The 8,183-nt window shown below is 39.5% G+C and overlaps 1 non-coding gene across 1 annotated transcript; it reads left to right on the plus strand.

Moving 5' to 3' along the window:
• Window positions 1–6,416: 6,416 nt before the first annotated feature.
• Window positions 6,417–6,524, plus strand: LOC130983664 (small nucleolar RNA R71). Its single transcript, XR_009087645.1, has one exon. It is a non-coding gene; the product is annotated as a small nucleolar RNA R71 (small nucleolar RNA).
• Window positions 6,525–8,183: the final 1,659 nt, after the last annotated feature.

The following is an 8,183-nucleotide window of genomic DNA, read 5'->3' on the forward strand; positions in this document are numbered from 1 at the left end:
TCTGTATCTCTCCCAAGCATCATAAAGGGATTCATTATCTCCTTGTTTGAAGCCTTGGATGCTTAGCCTTAGCTGTGTCATCCGTTTGGGAGGGAAATAGTGATTCAGAAATTTTTCTGACAGCTGTTTCCATGTTTTTATGCTGTTCTTAGGCTGGTTATTTAACCACCTCTTAGCTTGATCTTTTACAGCAAATGAAAACAGTAGTAATCTGTAGACATCCTGATCCACTTCCTTATCATGTACTGTATCAGCAATTTGCAGAAATTGTGCCAGAAACTCTGTAGGTTCTTCATGTGGAAGACCGGAATACTGGCAGTTTTGCTGCACCATGATAATGAGCTGAGGATTCAGCTCAAAGCTACTAACTCCAATGGAGGGTATACAGATACTACTCCCATATGAAGCAGTAGTGGGGTTGGCATATGACCCCAAAGTCCTCTTGGACTGTTCATTCCTACTTGCTTCCATGATTGAATACAAGTTGAGAATTTATAGTTTGGAATATGGTGATGGAATAAATAAAAATGGAATAAATAAAAAGAAGAAGAAAATCGAAAAAGTAGTTGGAAAATATAATTTTTTTTTTTTTTTAAATTTGAAATTGAAAATTGAATTTTTATGTGAGATTTTCGAAAAAAATAGTTCAAAATTAGTTAGACAAGATATTTTTTTTTTTTTGAATTTTGAATTTTATGATGAAGAGAAAACACACAAAAGACACAAGATTTAAAATTTTTAGATCTAATGCTCCTTATTTTCGAAAATTTTTGGAGGGAAAACACCAAGGAACACCAAACTTAAAAATTTTAAGATCAAGACACAAGAAAAACTCAAGAACACTTTGAAGATTCACAAGAACACCAAGAACACAAGAAAGAACACCAAACTTAAATTTTTAGAAAATCAAGACAAGTTTTCGAAAATTAAAGAAAGATTAAGAAACACCAAACTTAAAGTTTGGCACAAGATTAAACCAAGAAAAATTATTTTTGAAAAAGATTTTAAAAGAAGATGCCCAATTGCCAAGAACATAAGCCAACGCTCTAGCCAACTGATTTAAAAATGTAACTATTTTAAAGATGTGTTATTTTTATGGATAAAGTATAATTTTTAAAAGTTAATGTTTTGAAAAAGCACAAGAAAAACAAGAAAAGACACAAAACAAGAAAAATTCAAGATCAAACAAGGAAAATAAACAAGAACAACTTGAAGATTAAGGAAAACAAAGAACAATAACACGAAAATTTAAAGAAAATATAAAATGCAATTGACACCAAACTTAGAACAAGACACTAACTCACGAAAAACAGTTAATAAGAAAAAGTAATATTTTCGAAAATTTTTGAAAAGGAATAAAAGACTCAAATTTAATGACTCTGTAGCATCAATACTATATTCCTAATCTAAGAAATAAAATAAGCCTTTAATTGTTCAAACTCAATAATCCCCGGCAACGGCGCCAAAAACTTGGTGGACGAAATTGTATCTCTTTATAGAATATGATAATAGAATATGGTCCAAGATCAACTTCGTTCAACTAACCAGCAAGTGTACTGGGTCGTCCAAGTAATACCTTACGTGAGTAAGGGTCGAATCCACAGAGATTATTGGTTTGAAGCAATCAATATTTATTTTATTTGGCTTAGTCAGGATACCAATAGGATTCTTTAGCCTCGTATTTTTGTTGCCAATTAGAGCGTAGAATAAATAGTTATTACTTTAATAATAGAGAATAAAAGCGTTACTTGTTGTGCAGTAATGGAGAATATGTTGGAGTTTTGGAGATGCTTTGTCCTTTGACTTCAACTCTTCCTTGGAATCCTCTTCTCACACGCATTGTTCCTTCCATGGCAAGCTCTATGTAGGGTGTCACCGTTGTCAATGGCTACTTCCCATCCTCGCAGTGAAAGCTATGCACGCACTCTGTCACAGTACGGCCAATCACCGGTTGGTTCCCGCTCCTACTGGAATAGAATCCCTCTTTTGCGTCTGTCACTAACGCCCAGCAGGTTAAAGTTTGAAGCACGTCACAGTCATTCAATCCCGGAATCCTACTCGGAATACCACAGACAAGGTTTAGACTTTCCGGATTCTCATGAATGCCGCCATCAATCCAGCTTATACCACGAAGATTCTGTTGGGGAATCTAAGAGATATTCATTCAATCTGATGTAGAACGGAGGTGGTTGTCAGGCACACGTTCATGGGTTGAGGAAGGTGATGAGTGTCACGGATCATCACCTTCTCCACAGTTAAGCGCGAATAAACATCTTAGATAAGAACAAGCGTGTTTGAATGGAAAACAAAGGAATTGTATTAAATCATCGAGACGCTGCAGAGCTCCTCACCCCCAACAATGGAGTTTAGAGACTCATGCCGTCACAAAGTATGTAATTCAGATCTGAAAATAGCATGAGGTACAAGATAAGTCTGTAAAAGTTGTTTAAGTAGTAAACTAGTGACCTAGGTTTACAGAAAATTGAGTAAACTAAGATAATTGGTGCAGAAATCCACTTCTGGGGCCCACTTGGTGTGTGCTGGGGCTGAGACTAAAGCTTTCCACGTGTAAAGGCCTTTCTTGGCGTCAAACTCCAGGTTTTGACGTGTTTTGGGCGTTCAACTCCGGATCATGACGTTTTTCTGGCGTTTAACTCCAGACAGCAGCATGTACTTGGCGTTCAACGCCAAGTTACGTCGTCTATCCTTGCGCAAAGTATGGACTATTATATATTGCTGGAAAGCCCTGGATGTCTACTTTCCAACGCCGTTGAGAGCGCGCCAATTGGACTCCTGTAGCTCCAGAAAATCCATTTCGAGTGCAGGGAGGTCAGGATCCAACAGCATCAGCAGTCCTTTTTCAGCCTAAGTCAGATTTTTGCTCAACTCCCTCAATTTCAGCCAGAAAATACCTGAAATCACAGAAAAATACACACACTCATAATAAAGTCCAGAAATATGATTTTTGCCTAAAAACTAATATTATTTTACTAAAAACTAACTGAAACATGCTAAAATCTACATGAAATTACCCCCAAAAAGCGTACAAAATATCCGCTCATCAGGTATCTCCTTCTATGTCAACTCCAACTGAATAACAGAGGTGACAAATGAGATGAGGAAAGGCTAGCCTTGCCAAGGTGGAAGACTTGTCCGCCACTTTATAGAGTTCTTGGGCTATAACCTCATGAACTTCCACTTCTTCTCCAATCATGATGCTATGAATCATGATGGCTCGGTCTAGAGTAACTTCGGACCGGTTGCTAGTGGGAATGATTGAACGTTGAATGAACTCTAACCATCCTCTAGCCACGGGTTTGAGGTCATGCCTTCTCAATTGAACCGGCTTGCCTCTTGAATCTCTCTTCCATTGTGCGCCCTCTTCACATATGACTGTGAGGACTTGGTCCAACCTTTGATCAAAGTTGACCCTTCTTGTGTAAGGATGTTCATCTCCTTGCATCATGGGCCAATTGAATGCCAACCTTACACTTTCCGGACTAAAATCCAAGTATTTCCCCCGAACCATAGTAAGATAATTCTTTGGATCCGGGTTCACACTTTGATCATGGTTCTTGGTGATCCATGCATTGGCATAGAATTCTTGAACCATCAAGATTCCGACTTGTTGAATGGGGTTGGTAAGTATTTCCCAACCTCTTCTTCGGATCTCATGGCGGATCTCCGGATATTCACCCTTTTTGAGTGAAAAGGGGACCTCGGGGATCACCTTCTTCAAGGCCACAACTTCATAGAAGTGGTCTTGATGCACCCTTGAGATGAATCTATCCATCTTCCATGACTCGGAGGTGGAAGCTTTTGCCTTCCCTTTCCTCTTTCTAGAGGTTTCTCCGGCCTTGGATGCCATAAATGGTTATGGAAAACGAAAAAGCAATGCTTTTACCACACCAAACTTAAAAGGTTTGCTCGTCCTCGAGCAAAAGAAGAAAGAAGAGAGTAGAAGAAGAAGAAATGAGGAAGAGGGAGATGGTGGTGTGTTCGGCCAAAGAGGGGGAAAAGTAGTGTTTAGGTTGTGTGAAAATGAAGGAGTGAAGAAGGGTATTTATAGGAGAGAGGGGAGAAGGTAGTTCGGCCATTATGGGTGGGTTTGGGAGGGAAAGTGGTTTGAATTTGAAGGGTGAGATTGGTGGGGTTTTATGAAGGATGGATGTGAGTGGTGAAGAGAAAGATGGGATTTGATAGGTGAAGGGTTTTGGGGAAGAGGTATTGAGGTGATTGATGAATGGGGGAAGAGAGAGAGGGTGGTGGGTAGGTGGGGGTCCTGTGGGGTCCACAGATCCTGTGGTGTCAAGGAAAAGTCATCCCTGCACCAAATGTTGCTCAAAATCACGTTTTGAGCCATTTCTGGCGTTAAACGCCGGGCTGGTGCCCATTCCTGGCGTTTAACGCCAGGTTCTTGCCCTTTTCTGGCGTTTAACGCCAATCTGGTGCCCCTTTCTGGCGTTAAACGCCCAGAATGGTGCCAGACTGGGCGTTAAACGCCCAACTGCTAGGCTTACTGGCGTTTGAACGCCAGCAACATCTTCCTCCAGGGTGTGCTGTTTTTCTTCCTGTTTTTCATTTTGTTTTTGCTTTTTTCATTGATTTTGTGACTTCTTGTGATCATCAACCTACAAAAAAAACATAAAATAACAAAAGAAAATATATAAAATATAATCATTGGGTTGCCTCCCAACAAGCGCTTCTTTAATGTCAGTAGCTTGACAGATGGCTCTCATGGAGCCTCACAGATACTCAGAGTCATGTGGGAACCTCCCAACACCAAACTTAGAGTTTGAATGTGGGGGTTCAACACCAAACTTAGAGTTTGGTTGTGGCCTCCCAACACCAAACATAGAGTTTGACTGTGGGGGCTCTGTTTGGCTCTGTTTTGAGAGAAGCTCTTCATGCTTCTTCTCCACGATGACAGAGGGATATCCTTGAGCTTTAAACACCAAGGATTCTTCATTCACTTGAATGATCAACTCTCCTCTATCAACATCAATCACAGCCTTTGCTGTGGCTAGGAAGGGTCTGCCAAGGATGATGGATTCATCCATGCACTTCCCAGTCTCTAGGACTATGAAATCAGTAGGGATGTAATGGTCTTCAACTTTTACCAAAACATTCTCTACAAGTCCATGAGCTTGTTTTCTTGAGTTGTCTGCCATCTCCAATGAGATTCTTGCAGCTTGTACCTCAAAGATCCCTAGCTTCTCCATTACAGAGAGAGGCATGAGGTTCACACTTGACCCTAAGTCACACAGGGCCTTCTTGAAGGTCATGGTGCCTATGGTACAAGGTATGGAAAACTTCCCAGGATCTTGTCTCTTTTGAGGTAATTTCTGCCTAGACAAGTCATCCAGTTCTTTGGTGAGCAAGAGAGGTTCATCTTCCCAAGTCTCATTTCCAAATAACTTGTCATTTAGCTTCATGATTGCTCCAAGGTATTTAGCAACTTGCTCTTCAGTGACATACTCATCCTCTTCAGAGGAAGAATACTCATCAGAGCTCATGAAAGGCAGAAGTAAGTCCAATGGAATCTCTATGGTCTCATTTTGAGCCTCAGATTCCCATGGTTCCTCATTGGGGAACTCAGAGGAGGTTGGTGCACGCCCATTGAGGTCTTCCTCAGTGGCGTCCATCTCCTCTCTTTCCTCTCCACATTCGGCCATGGTTATGGCTTTGCACTCTCCTTTTGGATTTTCTTCTGTATTACTTGGGAGAGTATTAGGAGGGAGTTCAGTAACTTTCTTGCTCAGCTGACCCACTTGTCCTTCCAAATTTCTGATGGAGGACCTTGTTTCATTCATGAAACTTTGAGTGGTTTTGATTAGATCAGAGACCATGGTTGCTAAGTCAGAGGTGTTCTGCTTAGAACTCTCTGTCTGTTGCTGAGAAGATGATGGAAAAGGCTTGTTATTGCCAAGCCTGTTTCTTCCACCATTATTATTATTGAAACCTTGTTGAGGTCTCTCTTGATTCTTCCATGAGAAATTTGGGTGATTTCTCCATGAAGAATTATAGGTGTTTCCATAGGGTTCTCCTAGGTAATTCACCTCTTCCATTGAAGGGTTCTCAGGATCATATGCTTCTTCTTCAGATGAAGCATCTTTAGTACTGCTTGGTGCATTTTGCATTCCAGACAGACTTTGAGAAATCAAATTGACTTGTTGAGTCAATATCTTGTTCTGAGCCAATATGGCATTCAGAGTATCAATCTCAAGAACTCCTTTCTTCTGACTAGTCCCATTGTTCACAGGATTCCTTTCAGAAGTTGCAACCATTTCAATTAGCTCTTGAGCTTCTGTAGGCGTCTTCTTCAGATGAAGAGATCCTCCAGCAGAGCTATCCAAAGACATCTTGGATAGTTCAGAGAGACCATCATAGAAGATACCTATGATGCTCCATTCAGAAAGCATGTCTGAGGGACATTTTCTGATTAATTGTTTGTATCTTTCCCAAGCTTCATAGAGGGATTCTCCATCCTTCTGTCTGAAGGTTTGGACTTCCACTCTAAGCTTACTCCATTTTTGAGGTGGAAAGAACTTTGCCAAGAAGGCATTGACTAGCTTTTCCCAAGAGTCCAGCCTATCTTTAGGTTGTGAGTCCAACCATATTCTAGCTCTGTCTCTTACAGCAAAAGGGAATAGCATAAGTCTGTAGACCTCAGGGTCAACCCCATTAGTCTTGACTGTGTCACAGATTTGCAAGAACTCAGCTAAAAACTGATGAGGATCTTCCATTGGAAGTCCATGGAACTTGCAATTCTGTTGCATTAGAGAAACTAATTGAGGCTTAAGCTCAAAGTTGTTTGCTCCAATGGCAGGGATAGAGATGCTTCTCCCATAGAAGTCGGGAGTAGGTGCAGTAAAGTCACCCAGCACCTTCCTTGCATTGTTGGCATTGTTGTTGTTTTCGGCTGCCATGTGTTCTTCTTCTTTGAAGAATTCGGTCAGGTCCTCTAAAGAGAGTTGTGCCTTGGCTTCTCTTAGCTTTCGCTTCAAGGTTCTCTCAGGTTCAGGGTCAGCTTCAACAAGAATGCCTTTGTCTCTGCTCCTGCTCATATGAAAGAGAAGAGAAAAAGAAAATGTGGAATCCTCTATGTCACAGTATAGAGATTCCTTGAAGTGTCAGAGGAAAAGAAAAATAGAAGAAAAGAAGGTAGAAGAATTCGAACTTGATTAGATAGAGTTCGAATTGTGCATTAAGAAGGAGTAGTACTCCATAAATAGAAGGATGTGGGAGGAGAGGAAGAAGATTTTCGAAAATTCAATTAAAAAGATTTTGAAAACATTTTGAAAAACACTTAATTGATTTTCGAAAATAAAAGTAAGAAAGAAATCAAGTGATTTTTGAAAAAGGAATTGAAATTAGAAGTTAAAAAGATTTGATTGAAAACTATTTTGAAAAAGATGAGGTTAAGAAGATATGATTAGTTTTAAAGAGATGTGATTGAGAAGATATGATTTGAAAACAATTTTAAAAGATATGTTTTGAAAATTAGTGACTTGCCTAACAAGAAAAGATATGATTCAAACATTAAACCTTTCTCAACAGAAAAGGCAACAAATTTGAGATGTTCAATCAAATCATTAATTGTTAGTAAGTATCTTTGAAAAAAAAGGAAAGAAATTGATTTTTGAAAACATTTGATTGAAAAGATTTGATTTGAAAAAGATTTGATTTTGAAAAACTTTGAAAACTTGAAAAAAATTGATTTTGAAAACAAAATCTTTCCCCTTTGCCATCCTGGCGTTAAACGCCCAGAATGGTATACATTCTGGCGTTTAACGCCCAAAATGCACCTTTTTGGGCGTTAACGCCCAACCAGGTACCCTGGCTGGCGTTTAAACGCCAGTCTGTCCTTCTTCACTGGGCGTTTTGAACGCCCAGCTTTTTCTGTATAATTCCTCTGCAGTATGTTCTGAATCTTCAATTCTTTGTATTATTGACTTGAAAAGACACAAATTAAAAATATTTTTGGATTTTTTTAATAATCAAAATGCAACAAGAATCAAATAACAATGCATGCAAGACACCAAACTTAGCAGTTTGTATACTACTGACACTATATGAGACGCATAAACACTCAAGCCAAAAGAATTCAAAGATCAGAGTAAGAAATCATCAAGAATTACTTGAAGATCCTTAAGACACATGAATGAATGCATGCAATTGAC

This window comes from Arachis stenosperma, chromosome 5 (assembly GCF_014773155.1).
Source record: "Arachis stenosperma cultivar V10309 chromosome 5, arast.V10309.gnm1.PFL2, whole genome shotgun sequence".
NCBI lineage: Eukaryota > Viridiplantae > Streptophyta > Magnoliopsida > Fabales > Fabaceae > Arachis > Arachis stenosperma.